Source organism: Oncorhynchus clarkii, chromosome 1, assembly GCF_045791955.1.
Source record: "Oncorhynchus clarkii lewisi isolate Uvic-CL-2024 chromosome 1, UVic_Ocla_1.0, whole genome shotgun sequence".
Classification (NCBI taxonomy): Eukaryota; Metazoa; Chordata; class Actinopteri; order Salmoniformes; family Salmonidae; genus Oncorhynchus; species Oncorhynchus clarkii.
This window is the reverse complement of record NC_092147.1, coordinates 89741855-89768354: the sequence shown is the minus strand read 5'-3', so window position 1 is coordinate 89768354 and position 26500 is coordinate 89741855.

The following is a 26500-nucleotide window of genomic DNA, read 5'->3' as shown; positions in this document are numbered from 1 at the left end:
TAGGTCAGGATATTAAACCTCCTCCATGTATATCTCACTAGGTCAGGATATTAAACCTCCATGTATATCTCACTAGGTCAGGATATTAAACCTCCATGTATATCTCACTAGGTCAGGATATTAAACCTCCTCCATGTATATCTCACTAGGTCAGGGTATTAAACCTCCTCCATGTATATCTCACTAGGTCAGGATATTAAACCTCCTCCATGTATATCTCACTAGGTCAGGATATTAAACCTCCTCCATGTACGAAGACAGCTCCTCTAATCCATCCATCATCTAGACCTCTCCTCTAATCCATCCATCATCTAGACTTCTCCTCTAATCCATCCATCATCTAGACTTCTTCTCTAATCTATCCATCATCTAGACAGTTCCTCTAATCCATCCATCATCTAGACTTCTCTAATCTATCCATCATCTAGACTTCTCCTCTAATCCATCCATCATCTAGACTTCTCCTCTAATCTATCCATCATCTAGACTTCTCCTCTAATCCATCCATCATCTAGACTTCTCTAATCTATCCATCATCTAGACTTCTCCTCTAATCCATCCATCATCTAGACTTCTCCTCTAATCTATCCATCATCTAGACTTCTCCTCTAATCCATCCATCATCTAGACTTCTCCTCTAATCCATCCATCATCTAGACTTCTCTAATCTATCCATCATCTAGACTTCTCTAATCTATCCATCATCTAGACTTCTCCTCTAATCCATCCATCATCTAGACTTCTCTAATCTATCCATCATCTAGACTTCTCCTCTAATGTATCCATCATCTAGACTTCTCCTCTAATCTATCCATCATCTAGACTTCTCCTATAATCCATCCATCATCTAGACCTCTCCTCTAATCCATCCATCATCTAGACTTCTCCTCTAATCTATCCATCATCTAGACAGTTCCTCTAATCTATCCATCATCTAGACTTCTCCTCTAATCTATCCATCATCTAGACTTCTCCTCTAATCCATCCATCATCTAGACAGTTCCTCTAATCCATCCATCATCTAGACTTCTCCTCTAATCTATCCATCATCTAGACTTCTCCTCTAATCCATCCATCATCTAGACTTCTGGCTCTCCTCTGCAGGTCGGGGTCATCGGTGGCTCTCCTCTGCAGGTCGGGGTCATCGGTGGCTCTCCTCAGCAGGTCGGGGTCATTGGTGGCTCTCCTCTGCAGGTCGGGGTCATCGGTGGCTCTCCTCTGCAGGTCGGGGTCATCGGTGGCTCTCCTCTGCAGGTCGGGGTCATCGGTGGCTCTCCTCAGCAGGTCGGGGTCATCAGTGGCTCTCCTTAGCAGGTCGGGGTTATTGTGCTGTCTCCTCAGCAGGTCGGGGTCATCAGTGGCTCTCCTCAGTAGGTCGGGGTCATCGTTGGCTCTCCTTAGCAGGTCGGGGTTATTGTGCTGTCTCCTCAGCAGGTCGGGGTCATCAGTGGCTCTCCTCAGCAGATCAGGGTCATTGTGCTGTCTCCTCAGCAGATCAGGGTCATTGTGTTGTCTCCTCAGCAGATCAGGGTCATTGTGTTGTCTCCTCTGCAGATCAGGGTCATTGTGCTGTCTCCTCAGCAGATCAGGGTCATTGTGTTGTCTCCTCGGCAGATCAGGGTCATTGTCCTGTCTCCTCTACAGATCAGGGTCATTGTGCTGTCTCCTCAGCAGATCAGGGTCATTGTGCTGTCTCCTCAGCAGATCAGGGTCATTGTGTTGTCTCCTATACAGATCAGGGTCATTGTGTTGTCTCCTCGGCAGATCAGGGTCATTGTGCTGTCTCCTCAGCAGATCAGGGTCATTGTGCTGTCTCCTCTACAGATCAGGGTCATTGTGCTGTCTCCTTGGCAGGTCAGGGTCATTGTGCCCGCTTCTCTGCAGATCAGGGTCATTGTGCTGTCTCCTCGGCAGGATCAGGGTCATTGTTCTGTCTCCTCTGCAGATCAGGGTCATTGTGCTGTCTCCTCTGCAGATCAGGGTCATTGTGCTGTCTCCTCTACAGATCAGTGTCATTGTGCTGGCTCCTTTGCAGATCAGGGTCATTGTGCTGTCTTCTCAGCAGATCAGGGTCATTGTGTTGTCTCCTCGGCAGGTCGGGGTCATTGTGCTGTCTTCTCGGCAGGATCAGGGTCATTGTTCTTTCTCCTCTGCAGATCAGGGTCATTGTTCTGTCTCCTCTGCAGATCAGGGTCATTGTGCTATCTTCTCGGTAGATCAGGGTCATTGTCCTGTCTCCTCTGCACATCAGGGTCATTGAGCTGTCTTCTCGGCAGATCAGGGTCATTGTGCTGTCTCCTCTACAGATCAGTGTCATTGTGCTGGCTCCTTTGCAGATCAGGGTCATTGTGCTGTCTCCTCATCAGATCAGGGTCATTGTGTTGTCTCCTCAGCAGATCAGGGTCATTGTGCTGTCTCCTCTGCAGATCAGTGTCATTGTGCTGTCTTCTTTGCAGATCAGGGTCATTATGCTGTCTCCTTTGCAGTTCAGGGTCATTGTGCTGTCTCCTTGGCAGGTCAGGGTCATTGTGCCCGCTCCTCTGCAGATCAGGGTCATTGTGCTGTCTCCTCTGCAGATCAGGGTCATTGTGCTGTCTCCTCGGCAGGTCGGGGTCATTGTGCTGTCTCCTCGGCAGGATCAGGGTCATTGTTCTTTCTCCTCTGCAGATCAGGGTCATTGTTCTGTCTCCTCTGCAGATCAGGGTCATTGTGCTATCTTCTCGGCAGATCAGGGTCATTGTGCTGTCTCCTCTACAGATCAGTGTCATTGTGCTGGCTCCTTTGCAGATCAGGGTCATTGTGCTGTCTCCTTTGCAGATCAGGGTCATTGTGCTGTCTCCTCGGCAGGTCGGGGTCATTGTGCTGTCTCCTCGGCAGGATCAGGGTCATTGTTCTTTCTCCTCTGCAGATCAGGGTCATTGTTCTGTCTCCTCTGCAGATCAGGGTCATTGTGCTATCTTCTCGGCAGATCAGGGTCATTGTGCTGTCTCCTCTACAGATCAGTGTCATTGTGCTGGCTCCTTTGCAGATCAGGGTCATTGTGCTGTCTCCTTTGCAGATCAGGGTCATTGTGCTGTCTCCTCTGCAGATCAGGGTCATTGTGCTGTCTCCTCAGCAGATCAGGGTCATTGTGCTGTCTCCTCTGCAGATCAGGATCATTGTGCTGTCTCCTCAGCAGATCAGGGTCATTGTGTTGTCTCCTCGGCAGATCAGGGTCATTGTGCTGTCTCCTCTACAGATCAGTGTCATTGTGCTGTCTCCTCAGCAGATCAGGGTCATTGTGCTGTCTCCTCAGCAGATCAGGGTCATTGTGTTGGCTCCTCTACAGATCAGGGTCATTGTGTTGTCTCCTCTACAGATCAGGGTCATTGTGCTGTCTCCTCGGCAGGATCAGGGTCATTGTTCTGTCTCCTCTGCAGATCAGGGTCATTGTGCTGTCTCCTCTGCAGATCAGGGTCATTGTGCTGTCTCCTCAGCAGATCAGGGTCATTGTGTTGTCTCCTCAGCAGATCAGGGTCATTGTGCTGTCTCCTCTGCAGATCAGGGTCATTGTGCTGTCTCCTCTGCAGATCAGGGTCATTGTGCTGTCTCCTCTACAGATCAGGGTCATTGTCCTGTCTCCTCTGCACATCAGGGTCATTGAGCTGTCTTCTCGGCAGATCAGGGTCATTGTGCTGTCTCCTCTACAGATCAGTGTCATTGTGCTGTCTCCTTTGCAGATCAGGGTCATTGTGCTGTCTCCTCATCAGATCAGGGTCATTGTGTTGTCTCCTCAGCAGATCAGGGTCATTGTGCTGTCTCCTCTGCAGATCAGGGTCATTGTGCTGTCTCCTCTACAGATCAGGGTCATTGTCCTGTCTCCTCAGCAGATCAGGGTCATTGTTCTTTCTCCTCTACAGATCAGGGTCATTGTCCTGTCTCCTCTGCAGATCAGGGTCATTGTGCTGTCTTCTCGGCAGATCAGGGTCACTGTGCTGTCTCCTCTATAGATCAGTGTCATTGTGCTGTCTTCTTTGCAGATCAGGGTCATTATGCTGTCTCCTTTGCAGTTCAGGGTCATTGTGCTGTCTCCTTGGCAGGTCAGGGTCATTGTGCCCGCTCCTCTGCAGATCAGGGTCATTGTGCTGTCTCCTCTGCAGATCAGGGTCATTGTGCTGTCTCCTCGGCAGGTCGGGGTCATTGTGCTGTCTCCTCGGCAGGATCAGGGTCATTGTTCTTTCTCCTCTGCAGATCAGGGTCATTGTTCTGTCTCCTCTGCAGATCAGGGTCATTGTGCTATCTTCTCGGCAGATCAGGGTCATTGTGCTGTCTCCTCTACAGATCAGTGTCATTGTGCTGGCTCCTTTGCAGATCAGGGTCATTGTGCTGTCTCCTTTGCAGATCAGGGTCATTGTGTTGTCTCCTCAGCAGATCAGGGTCATTGTGCTGTCTCCTCTGCAGATCAGGGTCATTGTGCTGTCTCCTCTACAGATCAGGGTCATTGTCCTGTCTCCTCTGCAGATCAGGGTCATTGTGCTGTCTTCTCGGCAGATCAGGGTCACTGTGCTGTCTCCTCTACAGATCAGTGTCATTGTGCTGTCTTCTTTGCAGATCAGGGTCATTATGCTGTCTCCTCTGCAGTTCAGGGTCATTGTGCTGTCTCCTTGGCAGGTCAGGGTCATTGTGCCCGCTCCTCTGCAGATCAGGGTCATTGTGCTGTCTCCTCGGCAGGTCGGGGTCATTGTGCTGTCTCCTCGGCAGGATCAGGGTCATTGTTCTTTCTCCTCTGCAGATAAGGGTCATTGTTCTGTCTCCTCTGCAGATCAGGGTCATTGTGCTATCTTCTCGGCAGATCAGGGTCATTGTGCTGTCTCCTCTACAGATCAGTGTCATTGTGCTGGCTCCTTTGCAGATCAGGGTCATTGTGCTGTCTCCTTTGCAGATCAGGGTCATTGTGCTGTCTCCTCGGCAGGTCGGGGTCATTGTGTTGTCTCCTCGGCAGGATCAGGGTCATTGTTCTTTCTCCTCTGCAGATCAGGGTCATTGTTCTGTCTCCTCTGCAGATCAGGGTCATTGTGCTATCTTCTCGGCAGATCAGGGTCATTGTGCTGTCTCCTCTACAGATCAGTGTCATTGTGCTGGCTCCTTTGCAGATCAGGGTCATTGTGCTGTCTCCTTTGCAGATCAGGGTCATTGTGCTGTCTCCTCTGCAGATCAGGGTCATTGTGCTGTCTCCTCAGCAGATCAGGGTCATTGTGCTGTCTCCTCTGCAGATCAGGATCATTGTGCTGTCTCCTCAGCAGATCAGGGTCATTGTGTTGTCTCCTCGGCAGATCAGGGTCATTGTTCTGTCTCCTCTGCAGATCAGGGTCATTGTGCTGTCTCCTCTGCAGATCAGGGTCATTGTGCTGTCTCCTCAGCAGATCAGGGTCATTGTGCTGTCTCCTCTGCAGATCAGGATCATTGTGCTGTCTCCTCAGCAGATCAGGGTCATTGTGTTGTCTCCTCGGCAGATCAGGGTCATTGTTCTGTCTCCTCTGCAGATCAGGGTCATTGTCCTGTCTCCTCTGCACATCAGGGTCATTGAGCTGTCTTCTCGGCAGATCAGGGTCATTGTGCTGTCTCCTCTACAGATCAGTGTCATTGTGCTGTCTCCTCTGCAGATCAGGGTCATTGTGCTGTCTCCTCTACAGATCAGGGTCATTGTCCTGTCTCCTCTGCAGATCAGGGTCATTGTGCTGTCTTCTCGGCAGATCAGGGTCACTGTGCTGTCTCCTCTATAGATCAGTGTCATTGTGCTGTCTTCTTTGCAGATCAGGGTCATTATGCTGTCTCCTTTGCAGTTCAGGGTCATTGTGCTGTCTCCTTGGCAGGTCAGGGTCATTGTGCCCGCTCCTCTGCAGATCAGGGTCATTGTGCTGTCTCCTCTGCAGATCAGGGTCATTGTGCTGTCTCCTCGGCAGGTCGGGGTCATTGTGCTGTCTCCTCGGCAGGATCAGGGTCATTGTTCTTTCTCCTCTGCAGATCAGGGTCATTGTTCTGTCTCCTCAGCAGATCAGGGTCATTGTGTTGTCTCCTCTACAGATCAGGGTCATTGTCCTGTCTCCTCAGCAGATCAGGGTCATTGTGTTGTCTCCTCAGCAGATCAGGGTCATTGTGCTGTGTCCTCTGCAGATCAGGGTCATTGTGCTGTCTTCTCGGCAGATCAGGGTCACTGTGCTGTCTCCTCTATAGATCAGTGTCATTGTGCTGTCTTCTTTGCAGATCAGGGTCATTATGCTGTCTCCTTTGCAGTTCAGGGTCATTGTGCTGTCTCCTTGGCAGGTCAGGGTCATTGTGCCCGCTCCTCTGCAGATCAGGGTCATTGTGCTGTCTCCTCTGCAGATCAGGGTCATTGTGCTGTCTCCTCGGCAGGTCGGGTCATTGTGCTGTCTCCTCGGCAGGATCAGGGTCATTGTTCTTTCTCCTCTGCAGATCAGGGTCATTGTTCTGTCTCCTCAGCAGATCAGGGTCATTGTGTTGTCTCCTCTACAGATCAGGGTCATTGTCCTGTCTCCTCAGCAGATCAGGGTCATTGTGTTGTCTCCTCAGCAGATCAGGGTCATTGTGCTGTGTCCTCTGCAGATCAGGGTCATTGTGTTGTCTCCTCGGGAGATCAGGGTCATTTTGCTGTCTCCTCAGCAGATCAGGGTCATTGTGCTGTCTCCTCTGCAGATCAGGGTCATTGTGCCGTCTCCTCTGCAGATCAGGGTCATTGTGATGTCTCCTCAGCAGATCAGGGTCATTGTGTTGTCTCCTCAGCAGATCAGGGTCATTGTGCTGTCTCCTCTGCAGATCAGGATCATTGTGCTGTTTCCTCTGCAGATCAGGGTCATTGTGTTGTCTCCTCTACAGATCAGGGACATTGTGCTGTCTCCTCAGCAGATCAGGGTCATTGTGCTGTCTCCTCTGCAGATCGGGGTCATTGTGTTGTCTCCTCAGCAGATCAGGGTCATTGTGCCCGCTTCTCTGCAGATCAGGGTCATTGTGCTGTCTCCTCTGCAGATCAGGGTCATTGTGTTGTCTCCTCAGCAGATCAGGGTCATTGTGCTGTCTCCTCTGCAGATCAGGGTCATTGTGTTGTCTCCTCAGCAGATCAGAGTCATTGTGCTGTCTCCTCAGCAGATCAGAGTCATTGTGCTGTCTCCTCAGCAGATCACAATCATTGTGCTGTCTCCTCGGCAGATCAGGGTCATTGTGCTGTCTCCTCGGCAGATCAGGGTCATTGTGCTGTCTCCTCGGCAGATCAGGGTCATTGTGCTCGAGTTTTGAGAAAAGGTGTTTTGCTCCTCTGGTAGGGTTGCCGTTGGTGACCGCGATTTTGGCAGGCTTTCTTTTTGTAATCTGTGATTGTTAGGAGCCCCTGCCACATTCGCCTTGTCCAACCCGTTGAATTGCTCCTCCACTTTGTAATCTGTGATTGTTAGGAGCCCCTGCCACATTCGCCTTGTCCAACCCGTTGAATTGCTCCTCCACTTTGTAATCTGTGATTGTTAGGAGCCCCTGCCACATTCGCCTTGTCCGAACCGTTGAATTGCTCCTCCACTTTGTAATCTGTGATTGTTAGGAGCCCCTGCCACATTCGCCTTGTCCGAACCGTTGAATTGCTCCTCCACTTTGTAATCTGTGATTGTTAGGAGCCCCTGCCACATTCGCCTTGTCCAACCCGTTGAATTGCTCCTCCACTTTGTAATCTGTGATTGTTAGGAGCCCCTGCCACATTCGCCTTGTGTCCGAACCGTTGAATTGCTCCTCCACTTTGTAATCTGTGATTGTTAGGAGCCCCTGCCACATTCGCCTTGTCCGACCCGTTGAATTGCTCCTCCACTTTGTAATCTGTGATTGTTAGGAGCCCCTGCCACATTCGCCTTGTGTCCGAACCGTTGAATTGCTCCTCCACTTTGTAATCTGTGATTGTTAGGAGCCCCTGCCACATTCGCCTTGTCCGAACCGTTGAATTGCTCCTCCCTATACTTGTGTTTTGGCCATCTTGATGGATCTGCGCAGGTCGTATTTGCACTGTTTAACCATATTATAACCTCACAGGTTATAAGCAGCGTCTCTCTCTGTCTATTTTCCTACAAGGCTGCTATTTGATTCGGGAACGTTTGGAAAGACACTATCGGTATCACCTCATCTATGCATTTATTTTTATTAATCCGGGGCACTGAGTCGAAGTATTCATCGACGTCATCTCCAGCTTTGACGAGAAGATTAATGTGAGCCAATGTCACGGGCCATCACACTGTAAAACCCCTGATTAGCACGTCTGTCTGTCTGTCTTCTGTGCCGGTCTGTCAGTATATCTGACAGGCAGCCAGGCAGTTAGACAGACAGACAGACAGACAGACAGACAGACAGACAGACAGACAGACAGACAGGCAGACAGGCAGACAGGCAGACAGACAGGCAGGCAGACAGACAGACAGACAGACAGACAGACAGACAGACAGACAGACAGGACTAGAGTTGATTTCAAGCAAACTCTAACCCTGACTTCATGTCCGCTCCCATCTCAACCCTAGTCCTGACAGTAACCAACGCTAGTCCTGACAGTAACTAAACCTAGTCCTGACAGTAACTAACCCTAGTCCTGACAGTAACTAACCCTAGTCCTGACAGTAACTAACCCTAGTCCTGACAGTAACTAACCCTAGTCCTGACAGTAACTAACCCTAGTCCTGACAGTAACTAACCCTAGTCCTGACAGTAACTAACCCTAGTCCTGACAGTAACTAAACCTAGTCCTGACAGTAACTAACCCTAGTCCTGAAAGTAACTAATCCTAGTCCTGACAGTAACTAACCCTAGTCCTGACAGTAACTAACCCTAATCCTGACAGTAACTAACCCTAGTCCTGACAGTAACTAACCCTAGCTTCCTGTCCTCTCTCAGCTCAACCCTAGTCCATACAGTGCCTTGCGAAAGTATTCGGCCCCCTTGAACTTTGCGACCTTTTGCCACATTTCAGGCTTCAAACATAAAGATATAAAACTGTATTTTTTTGTGAAGAATCAACAACAAGTGGGACACAATCATGAAGTGGAACGACATTTATTGGATATTTCAAACTTTTTTAACAAATCAAAAACTGAAAAATTGGGCGTGCAAAATTATTCAGCCCCTTTACTTTCAGTGCAGCAAACTCTCTCCAGAAGTTCAGTGAGGATCTCTGAATGATCCAATGTTGACCTAAATGACTAATGATGATAAATACAATCCACCTGTGTGTAATCAAGTCTCCGTATAAATGCACCTGCACTGTGATAGTCTCAGAGGTCCGTTAAAAGCGCAGAGAGCATCATGAAGAACAAGGAACACACCAGGCAGGTCCGAGATACTGTTGTGAAGAAGTTTAAAGCCGAATTTGGATACAAAAAAGATTTCCCAAGCTTTAAACATCCCAAGGAGCACTGTGCAAGCGATAATATTGAAATGGAAGGAGTATCAGACCACTGCAAATCTACCAAGACCTGGCCGTCCCTCTAAACTTTCAGCTCATACAAGAAGACTGATCAGAGATGCAGCCAAGAGGCCCATGATCACTCTGGATGAACTGCAGAGATCTACAGCTGAGGTGGGAGACTGTCCATAGGACAACAATCAGTCGTATATTGCACAAATCTGGCCTTTATGGAAGAGTGGCAAGAAGAAAGCCATTTCTTAAAGATATCCATAAAAAGTGTTGTTTAAAGTTTGCCACAAGCCACCTGGGAGACACACCAAACATGTGGAAGAAGGTGCTCTGGTCAGATGAAACCAAAATCGTACTTTTTGGCAACAATGCAAAACGTTATGTTTGGCGTAAAAGCAACAAAGCTGAACACACCATCCGCATTGTTAAACATGGTGGTGGCAGCATCATGGTTTGGGCCTGCTTTTCTTCAGCAGGGACAGGGAAGATGGTTAAAATTGATGGGAAGATGGTTGGAGCCAAATACAGGACCATTCTGGAAGAAAACCTGATGGAGTCTGCAAAAGACCTGAGACTGGGACGGAGATTTGTCTTCCAACAAGACAATGATCCAAAACATAAAGCAAAATCTACAATGGAATGGTTCAAAAATAAACATATCCAGGTGTTAGAATGGCCAAGTCAAAGTCCAGACCTGAATCCAATCGAGAATCTGTGGAAAGAACTGAAAACTGCTGTTCACAAATGCTCTCCATCCAACCTCACTGAGCTCGAGCTGTTTTGCAAGGAGGAATGGGAAAAAATGTCAGTCTCTCGATGTGCAAAACTGATAGAGACATACCCCAAGCGACTTACAGCTGTAATCGCAGCAAAAGGTGGCGCTACAAAGTATTAACTTAAGGGGGCTGAATAATTTTGCACGCCCAATTTTTCAGTTTTTGATTTGTTAAAAAGGTTTGAAATATCCAATAAATGTTGTTCCACTTCATGATTGTGTCCCACTTGTTGTTGATTCTTCACAAAAAAATATGTTTGAAGCCTGAAATGTGGCAAAAGGTCGCAAAGTTCAAGGGGGCCGAATACTTTCGCAAGGCACTGTATATACGTCAATATCCTCTCTGTGTAGGTGGGAAAGAGGAGAGAGAGGTGGAGGAGGGAGAGAGAGATGGAAAGGGTGAAGGAGGGAGATAGAATGGAGGGGGATAAGGGAGAGGGAGAGAAGGAGGGAGAAAGAGATTGAAGAGAGAGATAGAGAGAGAGAGAGAGAGAGAAGAGGGTGTCATGTCTGTGATGCCTTTCTCTCTACACGTCCCCATTGAATGCAATGTATTGACTTAGGCATAAACCCTGTGACACTCATCGTTTAACATTAACTGCAATGCATTGATCAAAACACTATGTCATTTTTTACCTTTTTTCATAAACATGCCAGGATTACATTTTCAGGCTGATAACGGACTGGAAAAGGTTTTGATCAAGGTTCTTCCATCAATTAATCAATGAGTACGGAGTCATTTAGAAGATGTTTAGATGCGGCTTCCCGAGTGGCGCGGTGGTCTACGGTAACTGCATCGCTGTGCCAGCTGTGTTCCGCTAGAGATTCTGGGTTCGAGTCCAGGCTTCTGTTGTGACCGGGAGACCCACGGGGCGGCGCACAATTGGCCCCAGCGTCGTCCGGGTTAGGGGAGGGTTTGGCCCGGCAGGGATGTTCAATTCCCATCGTGCTCTAGCGACTCCTGTGGCGGGCCGGCCACAGTGCACGCTGACACGGTCGCCAGGTGCACGGTGTTTCCTCCTCTGACACATTGGTGCTTCCGGGGTTAAGTTGGCATTGTGTTAAGAAGCAGTGAAGCTTGGTTGGGTCTTGTTTCGGAGGACACACGGCTCTCAACCTTCACCTCTCCCGAGTCCGTACGGGAGTTGCAGCGATGTGACAAGACTGTAACTACCAATTGGAAACCACGAAATTGGGGAGAAAACTGTTTTTTTGTACAGGCTGTGCATCATATTAAGGTTTATATATATATATATATATATATATGAGTGGATTTGTGGTTCCTCCAACAACAGGATCACGTAATTCTTAATCCTGCCAGAAAACTCTACTCCACCAGCCGGTCACTGTTGTTCTCGTTCTCCGGTGTGATTATTGTTGACGAGGTTTACTGTAGTTAATAAACCATCTGCTTCCCATTGAGAACATGAGTCTTGGGTTTACAGTAGTTAATAAACCATCTGCTTCCCATTGAGAACATGAGTCTTGGGTTTACGGTAGTTAATAAACCATCTGCTTCCCATTGAGAACATGAGTCTTGGGTTTACAGTAGTTAATAAACCATCTGCTTCCCATTGAGAACATGAGTCTTGGGTTTACGGTAGTTAATAAACCATCTGCTTCCCATTGAGAACATGAGTCTTGGGTTTACGGTAGTTAATAAACCATCTGCTTCCCATTGAGAACATGAGTCTTGGGTTTACGGTAGTTAATAAACCATCTGCTTCCCATTGAGAACATGAGTCTTGGGTTTACAGTAGTTAATAAACCATCTGCTTCCCATTGAGAACATGAGTCTTGGGTTTACAGTAGTTAATAAACCATCTGCTTCCCATTGAGAACATGAGTCTTGGGTTTACAGTAGTTAATAAACCATCTGCTTCCCATTGAGAACATGAGTCTTGGGTTTACAGTAGTTAATAAACCATCTGCTTCCCATTGAGAACATGAGTCTTGGGTTTACGGTAGTTAATAAACCATCTGCTTCCCATTGAGAACATGAGTCTTGGGTTTACGGTAGTTAATAAACCATCTGCTTCCCATTGAGAACATCTTGGCTCAGAACATACATTCCTGTTCCACTACTAACCCCTGACCTGACCTATGACCTCTACTCAGTCTACTCAACCATTTCTACATATTTGGACAGAGTTGGGTATGAGGCTACCCTCTTGCCTCTACACATGGCTAGCTATACACTCCATGGTTCTAGGAACCATTTTCTTTCCTTCTAAGAGTGTAGTGTCAGTCTTTCCACCACCCAATAAGGGATCATAGCTTTCATCTGAATTCTCTTGGTCAGTCTGTATTATGTAAAGAGCAGTTCTTAATGACAAAGTAAAGATACTTAAGTTTCCAATAGTCATACTTGAGTAAAAGTTTTAAAAAAGACTGTCCCTTAGTAAAAAATGACTCAATTAAAAGTCACCCAGTAAAATACTACTTGAGTAAAAGTCTAAAAGTATTTGGTTTTAAAAATAGTATCAAAAGTAAAATTAAAAATCATTTCACATTCCTTATATTAAGCCAACCACACAGCATCATTTTCCTTTCTTTTAATTTACGGATAGCTAGGGGCACACTCCACCACTCCACCACTCACCACTCCACCACTCCAACACTCCAACACTCCACCACTCCACCACTCCACCACTCCAACACTCCACCACTCCACCACTCCAACACTCCACCACTCCAACACTCCACCACTCCACCACTCAGACACTCCACCACTCCACCACTCCACCACTCCACCACTCCAACACTCCACCACTCCACCACTCCACCACTCCAACACTCCACCACTCCACCACTCCATCACTCCATCACTCCACCACTCCACCACTCCATCACTCCACCACTCCACCACTCCACCACTCCACCACTCCAACACTCCACCACTCCACCACTCCACCACTCCAACACTCCACCACTCCAACACTCCACCACTCCACCACTCAGACACTCCACCACTCCACCACTCCACCACTCCAACACTCCACCACTCCACCACTCCACCACTCCACCACTCCACCACTCCATCACTCCATCACTCCACCACTCCACCACTCCATCACTCCACCACTCCACCACTCCAACACTCCAACACTCCACCACTCCAACACTCCAACACTCCACCACTCCACCACTCCGACACTCCACCACTCCACCACTCCACCACTCCAACACTCCAACACTCCACCACTCCACCACTCCGACACTCCACCACTCCACCACTCCGACACTCCACCACTCCACCACTCCGACACTCCAACACTCCACCACTCCAACACTCCACCACTCCACCACTCCACCACTCCACCACTCCAACACTCCACCACTCCACCACTTCACCACTCCACCACTTCACCACTCCACCACTCCACCACTCCAACACTCCAACACTCCACCACTCCACCACTCCGACACTCCACCACTCCACCACTCCGACACTCCACCACTCCACCACTCCACCACTCCGACACTCCAACACTCCAACACTCCACCACTCCACCACTCCGACACTCCACCACTCCACCACTCCACCACTCCACCACTCCAACACTCCAACACTCCACCACTCCACCACTCCGACACTCCACCACTCCACCACTCCGACACTCCACCACTCCACCACTCCGACACTCCAACACTCCACCACTCCAACACTCCACCACTCCACCACTCCGACACTCCACCACTCCACCACTCCACCACTCCAACACTCCACCACTCCACCACTCCACCACTCCACCACTCCACCACTCCAACACTCCACCACTCCACCACTCCACCACTCCAACACTCCACCACTCCACCACTCCACCACTCCACCACTCCAACACTCCACCACTCCACCACTCCAACACTCCACCACTCCACCACTCCACCACTCCAACACTCCACCACTCCACCACTCCACCACTCCACCACTCCACCACTCCAACACTCCACCACTCCACCACTCCACCACTCCACCACTCCATCACTCCATCACTCCACCACTCCACCACTCCATCACTCCACCACTCCACCACTCCAACACTCCAACACTCCACCACTCCAACACTCCAACACTCCACCACTCCACCACTCCGACACTCCACCACTCCACCACTCCACCACTCCAACACTCCAACACTCCACCACTCCACCACTCCGACACTCCACCACTCCACCACTCCGACACTCCACCACTCCACCACTCCGACACTCCAACACTCCACCACTCCAACACTCCACCACTCCACCACTCCACCACTCCACCACTCCACCACTCCAACACTCCACCACTCCACCACTCCACCACTCCACCACTCCACCACTCCACCACTCCACCACTCCAACACTCCAACACTCCACCACTCCACCACTCCGACACTCCACCACTCCACCACTCCGACACTCCACCACTCCACCACTCCACCACTCCGACACTCCAACACTCCAACACTCCACCACTCCACCACTCCGACACTCCACCACTCCACCACTCCACCACTCCACCACTCCAACACTCCAACACTCCACCACTCCACCACTCCGACACTCCACCACTCCACCACTCCGACACTCCACCACTCCACCACTCCGACACTCCAACACTCCACCACTCCAACACTCCACCACTCCACCACTCCGACACTCCACCACTCCACCACTCCACCACTCCAACACTCCACCACTCCACCACTCCACCACTCCACCACTCCACCACTCCAACACTCCACCACTCCACCACTCCACCACTCCAACACTCCACCACTCCACCACTCCACCACTCCACCACGCCACCACTCCGACACTCCAACACTCCAACACTCCACCACTCCACCACTCCGACACTCCACCACTCCACCACTCCACCACTCCAACACTCCAACACTCCACCACTCCACCACTCCGACACTCCACCACTCCACCACTCCGACACTCCACCACTCCACCACTCCGACACTCCAACACTCCACCACTCCAACACTCCACCACTCCACCACTCCGACACTCCACCACTCCACCACTCCACCACTCCATCACTCCACCACTCCACCACTCCACCACTCCACCACTCCACCACTCCACCACTCCACCACTCCAACACTCTGTTTAGTGAGTCCTCCAGATCAGAGGCAGTAGGGATGACCAGGGATGTTCTCTGTTTAGTGAGTCCTCCAGATCAGAGGTAGTAGGGATGACCAGGGATGTTCTCTGTTTAGTGAGTCCTCCAGATCAGAGGCAGTAGGGATGGACCAGGGATGTTCTCTGTTTAGTGAGTCCTCCAGATCAGAGGCAGTAGGGATGACCAGGGATGTTCTCTGTTTAGTGAGTCCTCCAGATCAGAGGCAGTAGGGATAACCAGGGATGTTCTCTGTTTAGTGAGTCCTCCAGATCAGAGGCAGTAGGGATGACCAGGGATGTTCTCTGTTTAGTGAGTCCTCCAGATCAGAGGCAGTAGGGACGACCAGGGATGTTCTCTGTTTAGTGAGTCCTCCAGATCAGAGGCAGTAGGGATGACCAGGGATGTTCTCTGTTTAGTGAGTCCTCCAGATCAGAGGCAGTAGGGATGACCAGGGATGTTCTCTGTTTAGTGAGTCCTCCAGATCAGAGGCAGTAGGGATAACCAGGGATGTTCTCTGTTTAGTGAGTCCTCCAGATCAGAGGCAGTAGAGATGACCAGGGATGTTCTCTGTTTAGTGAGTCCTCCAGATCAGAGGCAGTAGGGATGACCAGGGATGTTCTCTGTTTAGTGAGTCCTCCAGATCAGAGGTAGTAGGGAGGACCAGGGATGTTCTCTGTTTAGTGAGTCCTCCAGATCAGAGGCAGTAGAGATGACCAGGGATGTTCTCTGTTTAGTGAGTCCTCCAGATCAGAGGCAGTAGGGATGACCAGGGATGTTCTCTGTTTAGTGAGTCCTCCAGATCAGAGGCAGTAGAGATGACCAGGGATGTTCTCTGTTTAGTGAGTCCTCCAGATCAGAGGCAGTAGGGATGACCAGGGATGTTCTCTGTTTAGTGAGTCTGCCAGATCAGAGGCAGTAGGGATGACCAGGGATGTTCTCTGTTTAGTGAGTCCTCCAGATCAGAGGCAGTAGGGATGACCAGGGATGTTCTCTGTTTAGTGAGTCCTCCAGATCAGAGGCAGTAGGGATGACCAGGGATGTTCTCTGTTTAGTGGGTCCTCCAGAACAGAGGCAGTAGGGATGACCAGGGATGTTCTCTGTTTAGTGAGTCTGCCAGATCAGAGGCAGTAGGGATGACCTTGGGATGTTCTCTGTTTAGTGAGTCCTCCAGATCAGAGGCAGTAGGGATGACCAGGGATGTTCTCTGTTTAGTGAGTCCACCAGATCAGAGGCAGTAGGGATGACCAGGGATGTTCTCTGTTTAGTGAGTCCTCCAGATCAGAGGCAGTAGGGATGACCAGGGATGTTCTCTGTTTAGTGAGTCCACCAGATCAGAGACAGTAGGGATGACCAGGGATGTTCTCTGTTTAGTGAGTCCTCCAGATCAGAGGCAGTAGGGATGACCAGGGATGTTCTCTGTTTAGTGAGTCCACCAGATCAGAGACAGTAGGGATGACCAGGGATGTTCTCTGTTTAGTGAGTCCTCCAGATCAGAGGCAGTAGGGATGACCAGGGATGTTCTCTGTTTAGTGAGTCCTCCAGATCAGAGGCAGTAGGGATGACCAGGGATGTTCTGTTTAGTGAGTCCTCCAGATCAGAGGCAGTAGGGATGACCAGGGATGTTCTCTGTTTAGTGAGTCCTCCAGATCAGAGGCAGTAGGGATGACCAGGGATGTTCTCTGTTTAGTGAGTCCTCCAGATCAGAGGCAGTAGGGATGACCAGGGATGTTCTGTTTAGTGAGTACTCCAGATCAGAGGCAGTAGAGATGACCAGGGATGTTCTCTGTTTAGTGAGTCCTCCAGATCAGAGGCAGTAGAGATGACCAGGGATGTTCTCTGTTTAGTGAGTCCTCCAGATCAGAGGCAGTAGGGATGACCAGGGATGTTCTCTGTTTAGTGAGTCCTCCAGATCAGAGACAGTAGGGATGACCAGGGATGTTCTCTGTTTAGTGAGTCCTCCAGATCAGAGGCAGTAGGGATGACCAGGGATGTTCTCTGTTTAGTGAGTCCTCCAGATCAGAGGCAGTAGAGATGACCAGGGATGTTCTCTGTTTAGTGAGTCCTCCAGATCAGAGGCAGTAGGGATGACCAGGGATGTTCTCTGTTTAGTGAGTCCTCCAGATCAGAGGCAGTAGAGATGACCAGGGATGTTCTCTGTTTAGTGAGTCCTCCAGATCAGAGGCAATAGGGATGACCAGGGATGTTCTCTGTTTAGTGAGTCCTCCAGATCAGAGGCAGTAGGGATGACCATGGATGTTCTCTGTTTAGTGAGTCCTCCAGATCAGAGGCAGTAGGGATGACCAGGGATGTTCTCTGTTTAGTGAGTCCACCAGATCAGAGGCAGTAGGGATGACCAGGGATGTTCTCTGTTTAGTGAGTCCTCCAGATCAGAGGCAGTAGAGATGACCAGGGATGTTCTCTGTTTAGTGAGTCCTCCAGATCAGAGGCAATAGGGATGACCAGGGATGTTCTCTGTTTAGTGAGTCCTCCAGATCAGAGGCAGTAGGGATGACCAGGGATGTTCTCTGTTTAGTGAGTCCTCCAGATCAGAGGTAGTAGGGACGACCAGGGATGTTCTCTGTTTAGTGAGTCTGCCAGATCAGAGGCAGTAGGGATGACCAGGGATGTTCTCTGTTTAGTGAGTCCTCCAGATCAGAGGCAGTAGGGATGACCAGGGATGTTCTCTGTTTAGTGAGTCCTCCAGATCAGAGGCAGTAGGGATGACCAGGGATGTTCTCTGTTTAGTGAGTCCTCCAGATCAGAGGCAGTAGGGATGACCAGGGATGTTCTCTGTTTAGTGAGTCCTCCAGATCAGAGGCAGTAGAGATGACCAGGGATGTTCTCTGTTTAGTGAGTCCTCCAGATCAGAGGCAGTAGGGATGACCAGGGATGTTCTCTGTTTAGTGAGTCCTCCAGATCAGAGGCAGTAGGGATGACCAGGGATGTTCTCTGTTTAGTGAGTCCTCCAGATCAGAGGCAGTAGGGATGACCAGGGATGTTCTCTGTTTAGTGAGTCCACCAGATCAGAGGCAGTAGGGATGACCAGGGATGTTCTCTGTTTAGTGAGTCCTCCAGATCAGAGGCAGTAGGGATGACCAGGGATGTTCTCTGTTTAGTGAGTCCTCCAGATCAGAGGCAGTAGGGATGACCAGGGATGTTCTCTGTTTAGTGAGTCCACCAGATCAGAGACAGTAGGGATGACCAGGGATGTTCTCTGTTTAGTGAGTCCTCCAGATCAGAGGCAGTAGAGATGACCAGGGATGTTCTCTGTTTAGTGAGTCCTCCAGATCAGAGGCAGTAGGGATGACCAGGGATGTTCTCTGTTTAGTGAGTCCTCCAGATCAGAGGCAGTAGGGATGACCAGGGATGTTCTCTGTTTAGTGAGTCCTCCAGATCAGAGGCAGTAGGGATGACCAGGGATGTTCTCTGTTTAGTGAGTCCTCCAGATCAGAGGCAGTAGGGATGACCAGGGATGTTCTCTGTTTAGTGAGTCCTCCAGATCAGAGGCAGTAGAGATGACCAGGGATGTTCTCTGTTTAGTGAGTCCTCCAGATCAGAGGCAGTAGGGATGACCAGGGATGTTCTCTGTTTAGTGAGTCCTCCAGATCAGAGGCAATAGGGATGACCAGGGATGTTCTCTGTTTAGTGAGTCCTCCAGATCAGAGGCAGTAGGGATGACCAGGGATGTTCTCTGTTTAGTGAGTCCTCCAGATCAGAGGCAGTAGGGATGACCAGGGATGTTCTCTGTTTAGTGAGTCCTCCAGATCAGAGGCAGTAGAGATGACCAGGGATGTTCTCTGTTTAGTGAGTCCTCCAGATCAGAGGCTGTAGGGATGACCAGGGATGTTCTCTGTTTAGTGAGTCCTCCAGATCAGAGGCAGTAGAGATGACCAGGGATGTTCTCTGTTTAGTGAGTCCACCAGATCAGAGGCAGTAGGGATGACCAGGGATGTTCTCTGTTTAGTGAGTCCACCAGATCAGAGACAGTAGGGATGACCAGGGATGTTCTCTGTTTAGTGAGTCCTCCAGATCAGAGGCAGTAGAGATGACCAGGGATGTTCTCTGTTTAGTGAGTCCTCCAGATCAGAGGCAGTAGAGATGACCAGGGATGTTCTCTGTTTAGTGTGTCCTCCAGATCAGAGGCAGTAGAGATGACCAGGGATGTTCTCTGTTTAGTGAGTCCACCAGATCAGAGGCAGTAGGGATGACCAGGGATGTTCTCTGTTTAGTGAGTCCACCAGATCAGAGACAGTAGGGATGACCAGGGATGTTCTCTGTTTAGTGAGTCCTCCAGATCAGAGGCAGTAGAGATGACCAGGGATGTTCTCTGTTTAGTGAGTCCTCCAGATCAGAGGCAGTAGAGATGACCAGGGATGTTCTCTGTTTAGTGTGTCCTCCAGATCAGAGGCAGTAGAGATGACCAGGGATGTTCTCTGTTTAGTGAGTCCTCCAGATCAGAGGCAGTAGGGATGACCAGGGATGTTCTCTGTTTAGTGAGTCCTCCAGATCAGAGGCAGTAGAGATGACCAGGGATGTTCTCTGTTTAGTGAGTCCTCCAGATCAGAGGCAGTAGGGATGACCAGGGATGTTCTCTGTTTAGTGAGTCCTCCAGATCAGAGGCTAGAAGGGATGACCAGGGATGTTCTCTGTTTAGTGAGTCCTCCAGATCAGAGGCAGTAGTGATGACCAGGGATGTTCTCTGTTTAGTGAGTCCTCCAGATCAGAGGCTAGAAGGGATGACCAGGGATGTTCTCTGTTTAGTGAGTCCTCCAGATCAGAGGCAGTAGGGATGACCAGGGATGTTCTCTGTTTAGTGAGTCCTCCAGATCAGAGGCAGTAGGGATGACCAGGGATGTTCTCTGTTTAGTGAGTCCTCCAGATCAGAGGCAGTAGAGATGACCAGGGATGTTCTCTGTTTAGTGAGTCCTCCAGATCAGAGGCAGTAGGGATGACCTCTGTTTAGTGAGTCCACCAGATCAGAGGCAGTAGAGATGACCAGGGATGTTCTCTGTTTAGTGAGTCCTCCAGACCAGAGGCAGTAGGGATGACCAGGGATGTTCTCTGTTTAGTGAGTCCTCCAGATCAGAGGCAGTAGAGATGACCAGGGATGTTCTCTGTTTAGTGAGTCCTCCAGACCAGAGGCAGTAGGGATGACCAGGGATGTTCTCTGTTTAGTGAGTCCTCCAGATCAGAGGCAGTAGGGATGACCAGGGATGTTCTCTGTTTAGTGAGTCCTCCAGATCAGAGGCAGTAGGGATGACCAGGGATGTTCTCTGTTTAGTGAGTCCTCCAGACCAGATCAGTAGAGATGACCAGGGATGTTCTCTGTTTAGTGAGTCCTCCAGATCAGAGGCAGTAGGGATGACCAGGGATGTTCTCTGTTTAGTGAGTCCTCCAGATCAGAGGCAGTAGGGATGACCAGGGATGTTCTCTGTTTAGTGAGTCCACCAGACCAGAGGCAGTAGGGATGACCAGGGATGTTCTCTGTTTAGTGAGTCCTCCAGATCAGAGGCAGTAGGGATGACCAGGGATGTTCTCTGTTTAGTGAGTCCTCCAGATCAGAGGCAGTAGGGATGACCAGGGATGTTCTCTGTTTAGTGAGTCCACCAGACCAGAGGCAGTAGGGATGACCAGGGATGTTCTCTGTTTAGTGAGTCCTCCAGATCAGAGGCAGTAGGGATGACCAGGGATGTTCTCTGTTTAGTGAGTCCTCCAGATCAGAGGCAGTAGAGATGACCAGGGATGTTCTCTGTTTAGTGAGTCCTCCAGATCAGAGGCAGTAGGGATGACCAGGGATGTTCTCTGTTCAGTGAGTCCTCCAGATCAGAGTCAGTAGGGATGACCAGGGATGTTCTCTGTTTAGTGAGTCCTCCAGATCAGAGGCAGTAGGGATGACCAGGGATGTTCTCTGTTTAGTGAGTCCACCAGATCAGAGGCAGTAGGGATGACCAGGGATGTTCTCTGTTCAGTGAGTCCACCAGATCAGAGGCAGTAGGGATGACCAGGGATGTTCTCTGTTCAGTGAGTCCTCCAGATCAGAGGCAGTAGGGATGACCAGGGATGTTCTCTGTTCAGTGAGTCCTCCAGATCAGAGGCAGTAGGGATGACCAGGGATGTTCTCTGTTTAGTGTGTCCTCCAGATCAGAGGCAGTAGAGATGACCAGGGATGTTCTCTGTTTAGTGAGTCCTCCAGATCAGAGGCAGTAGGGATGACCAGGGATGTTCTCTGTTCAGTGAGTCCTCCAGATCAGAGGCAGTAGGGATGACCAGGGATGTTCTCTGTTTAGTGTGTCCTCCAGATCAGAGGCAGTAGAGATGACCAGGGATGTTCTCTGTTTAGTGAGTCCTCCAGATCAGAGGCAGTAGGGATGACCAGGGATGTTCTCTGTTTAGTGAGTCCTCCAGATCAGAGGCAGTAGGGATGACCAGGGATGTTCTCTGTTTAGTGAGTCCTCCAGATCAGAGGCAGTAGAGATGACCAGGGATGTTCTCTGTTTAGTGAGTCCTCCAGATCAGAGGCAGTAGGGATGACCAGGGATGTTCTCTGTTTAGTGAGTCCTCCAGATCAGAGGCTGTAGGGATGACCAGGGATGTTCTCTGTTTAGTGAGTCCTCCAGATCAGAGGCAGTAGAGATGACCAGGGATGTTCTCTGTTTAGTGAGTCCATCAGATCAGAGGCTGTAGGGATGACCAGGGATGTTCTCTGTTTAGTGAGTCCTCCAGATCAGAGGCAGTAGAGATGACCAGGGATGTTCTCTGTTTAGTGAGTCCTCCAGACCAGAGGCAGTAGGGATGACCAGGGATGTTCTCTGTTTAGTGAGTCCTCCAGACCAGAGGCAGTAGGGATGACCAGGGATGTTCTCTGTTTAGTGAGTCCTCCAGATCAGAGACAGTAGGGATGACCAGGGATGTTCTCTGTTTAGTGAGTCCTCCAGACCAGAGGCAGTAGGGATGACCAGGGATGTTCTCTGTTTAGTGAGTCCACCAGATCAGAGGCAGTAGGGATGACCAGGGATGTTCTCTGTTTAGTGAGTCCTCCAGACCAGAGGCAGTAGAGATGACCAGGGATGTTCTCTGTTTAGTGAGTCCTCCAGACCAGAGGCAGTAGGGATGACCAGGGATGTTCTGTTTAGTGAGTCCTCCAGACCAGAGGCAGTAGGGATGACCAGGGATGTTCTCTGTTTAGTGAGTCCTCCAGATCAGAGGCAGTAGGGATGACCAGGGATGTTCTCTGTTTAGTGAGTCCTCCAGATCAGAGTCAGTAGGGATGACCAGGGATGTTCTCTGTTTAGTGAGTCCTCCAGACCAGAGGCAGTAGGGATGACCAGGGATGTTCTCTGTTTAGTGAGTCCTCCAGACCAGAGGCAGTAGGGATGACCAGGGATGTTCTCTGTTTAGTGAGTCCTCCAGATCAGAGACAGTAGAGATGACCAGGGATGTTCTCTGTTTAGTGAGTCCTCCAGATCAGAGGCTAGAAGGGATGACCAGGGATGTTCTCTGTTTAGTGAGTCCTCCAGATCAGAGTCAGTAGGGATGACCAGGGATGTTCTCTGTTTAGTGAGTCCTCCAGATCAGAGGCAGTAGAGATGACCAGGGATGTTCTCTGTTTAGTGAGTCCTCCAGATCAGAGGCAGTAGGGATGACCAGGGATGTTCTCTGTTTAGTGAGTCCTCCAGACCAGAGGCAGTAGGGATGACCAGGGATGTTCTCTGTTTAGTGAGTCTGCCAGATCAGAGGTAGTAGGGATGACCAGGGATGTTCTCTGTTTAGTGAGTCCTCCAGATCAGAGGTAGTAGGGATGACCAGGGATGTTCTCTGTTTAGTGAGTCCTGCCAGATCAGAGGCAGTAGGGATGACCAGGGATGTTCTCTGTTTAGTGAGTCCTCCAGATCAGAGGCAGTAGGGATGACCAGGGATGTTCTCTGTTTAGTGAGTCCTCCAGATCAGAGACAGTAGGGATGACCAGGGATGTTCTCTGTTTAGTGAGTCCTCCAGATCAGAGGCAGTAGGGATGACCAGGGATGTTCTCTGTTTAGTGAGTCCTCCAGACCAGAGGCAGTAGGGATGACCAGGGATGTTCTCTGTTTAGTGAGTCCTCCAGACCAGAGGCAGTAGGGATGACCAGGGATGTTCTCTGTTTAGTGAGTCCTCCAGATCAGAGGCAGTAGGGATGACCAGGGATGTTCTCTGTTTAGTGAGTCCTCCAGACCAGAGGCAGTAGGGATGACCAGGGATGTTCTCTGTTTAGTGAGTCCTCCAGACCAGAGGCAGTAGGGATGACCAGGGATGTTCTCTGTTTAGTGAGTCCTCCAGATCAGAGGATGTAGGGATGACCAGGGATGTTCTCTGTTTAGTGAGTCCTCCAGATCAGAGTCAGTAGGGATGACCAGGGATGTTCTCTGTTTAGTGAGTCCTCCAGACCAGAGGCAGTAGGGATGACCAGGGATGTTCTCTGTTTAGTGAGTCCTCCAGATCAGAGGATGTAGGGATGACCAGGGATGTTCTCTGTTTAGTGAGTCCTCCAGATCAGAGGCAGTAGGGATGACCAGGGATGTTCTCTGTTTAGTGAGTCCTCCAGATCAGAGGCAGTAGGGATGACCAGGGATGTTCTCTGTTTAGTGAGTCCTCCAGATCAGAGGCAGTAGGGATGACCAGGGATGTTCTCTGTTTAGTGAGTCCTCCAGATCAGAGGCAGTAGGGATGACCAGGGATGTTCTCTGTTTAGTGAGTCCTCCAGATCAGAGGCAGTAGGGATGACCAGGGATGTTCTCTGTTTAGTGAGTCTGCCAGATCAGAGTCAGTAGGGATGACCAGGGATGTTCTCTGTTTAGTGAGTCCTCCAGACCAGAGGCAGTAGGGATGACCAGGGATGTTCTCTGTTTAGTGAGTCCTCCAGACCAGAGGCAGTAGGGATGACCAGGGATGTTCTCTGTTTAGTGAGTCCTCCAGATCAGAGGCAGTAGGGATGACCAGGGATGTTCTCTGTTTAGTGAGTCCTCCAGATCAGAGGCAGTAGGGATGACCAGGGATGTTCTCTGTTTAGTGAGTCTGCCAGATCAGAGGCAGTAGGGATGACCACGTGTTCTCTGTTTAGTGAGTCCTCCAGATCAGAGGCAGTAGGGATGACCAGGGATGTTCTCTGTTTAGTGAGTCCTCCAGATCAGAGGCAGTAGGGATGACCAGGGATGTTCTCTGTTTAGTGAGTCCTCCAGATCAGAGGCAGTAGGGATGACCAGGGATGTTCTCTGTTTAGTGAGTCCTCCAGATCAGAGGCAGTAGGGATGACCAGGGATGTTCTCTGTTTAGTGAGTCCTCCAGATCAGAGGCAGTAGGGATGACCAGGGATGTTCTCTGTTTAGTGAGTCCTCCAGATCAGAGACAGTAGGGATGACCAGGGATGTTCTCTGTTTAGTGAGTCCACCAGATCAGAGGCAGTAGGGATGACCAGGGATGTTCTCTGTTTAGTGAGTCCTCCAGATCAGAGGCAGTAGAGATGACCAGGGATGTTCTCTGTTTAGTGAGTCCTCCAGATCAGAGGCAGTAGGGATGACCAGGGACGTTCTCTGTTTAGTGTGTCCTCCAGATCAGAGGCAGTAGGGATGACCAGGGACGTTCTCTGTTTAGTGAGTCCTCCAGATCAGAGGCAGTAGGGATGACCAGGGATGTTCTCTGTTTAGTGAGTCCTCCAGATCAGAGGCAGTAGGGATGACCAGGGATGTTCTCTGTTTAGTGAGTCCTCCAGATCAGAGGCAGTAGGGATGACCAGGGATGTTCTCTGTTTAGTGAGTCCTCCAGATCAGAGGCAGTAGAGATGACCAGGGATGTTCTCTGTTTAGTGAGTCTGCCAGATCAGAGGCAGTAGGGATGACCAGGGATGTTCTCTGTTTAGTGAGTCCTCCAGATCAGAGGCATTAGGGATGACCAGGGATGTTCTCTGTTTAGTGAGTCCTCCAGATCAGAGGCAGTAGGGATGACCAGGGATGTTCTCTGTTTAGTGAGTCCTCCAGATCAGAGGCAGTAGGGATGACCAGGGATGTTCTCTGTTTAGTGAGTCCTCCAGATCAGAGGCAGTAGAGATGACCAGGGATGTTCTCTGTTTAGTGAGTCCTCCAGATCAGAGGCAGTAGAGATGACCAGGGATGTTCTCTGTTTAGTGAGTCCTCCAGATCAGAGGCAGTAGGGATGACCAGGGATGTTCTCTGTTTAGTGAGTCCTCCAGATCAGAGGCAGTAGGGATGACCAGGGATGTTCTCTGTTTAGTGAGTCCTCCAGATCAGAGGCAGTAGGGATGACCAGGGATGTTCTCTGTTTAGTGAGTCCTCCAGACCAGAGGCAGTAGGGATGACCAGGGATGTTCTCTGTTTAGTGAGTCCTCCAGATCAGAGGCAGTAGAGATGACCAGGGATGTTCTCTGTTTAGTGAGTCCTCCAGATCAGAGGCAGTAGGGATGACCAGGGATGTTCTCTGTTTAGTGAGTCCTCCAGATCAGAGGCAGTAGGGATGACCAGGGATGTTCTCTGTTTAGTGAGTCCTCCAGATCAGAGGCAGTAGGGATGACCAGGGATGTTCTCTGTTTAGTGAGTCCTCCAGATCAGAGGCAGTAGGGATGACCAGGGATGTTCTCTGTTTAGTGAGTCCTCCAGATCAGAGGCAGTAGAGATGACCAGGGATGTTCTCTGTTTAGTGAGTCCTCCAGATCAGAGGCAGTAGGGATGACCAGGGATGTTCTCTGTTTAGTGAGTCCTCCAGATCAGAGACAGTAGAGATGACCAGGGATGTTCTCTGTTTAGTGAGTCCTCCAGATCAGAGGCAGTAGGGATGACCAGGGATGTTCTCTGTTTAGTGAGTCCTCCAGATCAGAGGCAGTAGGGATGACCAGGGATGTTCTCTGTTTAGTGAGTCCTCCAGATCAGAGGCAGTAGGGATGACCAGGGATGTTCTCTGTTTAGTGAGTCCTCCAGATCAGAGGCAGTAGGGATGACCAGGGATGTTCTCTGTTTAGTGAGTCCTCCAGATCAGAGGCAGTAGGGATGACCAGGGATGTTCTCTGTTTAGTGAGACTGCCAGATCAGAGGCAGTAGGGATGACCAGGGATGTTCTCTGTTTAGTGAGTCCTCCAGATCAGAGACAGTAGGGATGACCAGGGATGTTCTCTGTTTAGTGAGTCCTCCAG